The following is a 311-nucleotide window of genomic DNA, read 5'->3' on the forward strand; positions in this document are numbered from 1 at the left end:
GGAGGGGAGGGTACTGTGGCCACCACCCAGGAGGGGAGGGTACTGTGGCCACCACCCAGGAGGGGAGGGTACTGTGGCCACCACCCAGGAGGGAGGGTATTGTGGCCACCACCCAGGAGGGGAGGGTACTGTGGCCACCACCCAGGAGGGAGGGTACTGTGGCCACCACCCAGGAGGGGAGGGTACTGTGGCCACCACCCAGGAGGGGAGGGTACTGTGGCCACCACCCAGGAGGGGAGGGTACTGTGGCCACCACCCAGGAGGGGAGGGTACTGTGGCCACCACCCAGGAGGGGAGGGTACTGTGACCAC

The sequence above is a fragment of the Procambarus clarkii genome, chromosome 27 (assembly GCF_040958095.1).
Source record: "Procambarus clarkii isolate CNS0578487 chromosome 27, FALCON_Pclarkii_2.0, whole genome shotgun sequence".
Classification (NCBI taxonomy): Eukaryota; Metazoa; Arthropoda; class Malacostraca; order Decapoda; family Cambaridae; genus Procambarus; species Procambarus clarkii.